Raw genomic sequence first — 352 nt, forward strand, 5'->3', positions numbered from 1 at the left:
AAGAATCTGTACTAAATATATATATATATATATATATATATATATATATATATATATATATACTTTTGAAACCCCTTTCCTTCTACTTGTTCTGGCTTTTAAGGTAGTTTTTCAAAATGAATTAGTCAATTTTCATTATTTTTTTTCTGTTACTGCCTTATTGGGAATATGTGTAATAATTCATCACAACCAATATTTGTCCTTCTCCATAGGCCACTTTTGAATCTGGATTAGATCATAAGGAGAGTAAGTAAATGAGCTGCATATTTTCATTACACATTTGTGAACATCTCCTGTCTTGGAGCAGTAGAAGGGGCAATCCTACTGTAATTTCACATGAGTAAATCAGAAT

The sequence above is a fragment of the Mustela putorius genome, unplaced genomic scaffold, assembly GCF_011764305.1.
Source record: "Mustela putorius furo isolate JIRA1106 unplaced genomic scaffold, ASM1176430v1.1 tig00003853_pilon_pilon_pilon, whole genome shotgun sequence".
NCBI lineage: Eukaryota > Metazoa > Chordata > Mammalia > Carnivora > Mustelidae > Mustela > Mustela putorius.